Consider the following 377-nt stretch of genomic DNA (forward strand, 5'->3'; position numbering starts at 1 on the left):
GTGGTTAAATAAAAGTTTGATGGTCCATAAAGATGATGGTCATGAAAAATTGAGTATGAATGTGTCATCAAGTATGTATGAATGAATAGATGTGTAGTCAATGGTGACGTTATGAAAACTTAAGTATTTGTGTGTCTCATGTATGTATGGATTGATGTGTTGGAGGACATATTAAGGAGAAATATTTTAACATAGCAACCCACTTTTATAAATAGTATTTGATATTTGAGTGGATAGAAAGTTTGATGGACAAATGTCTCTTGTCCACTTAAGTTGACATAAGTTCATCTCTCTCTCTCTCTCTCTCTCTCTCTCTCTCTTTCTATATATATATATATATATATATATATATATATATATATATATATATATATATA

This window comes from Asparagus officinalis, unplaced genomic scaffold (assembly GCF_001876935.1).
Source record: "Asparagus officinalis unplaced genomic scaffold, Aspof.V1 AsparagusV1_Un605, whole genome shotgun sequence".
NCBI lineage: Eukaryota > Viridiplantae > Streptophyta > Magnoliopsida > Asparagales > Asparagaceae > Asparagus > Asparagus officinalis.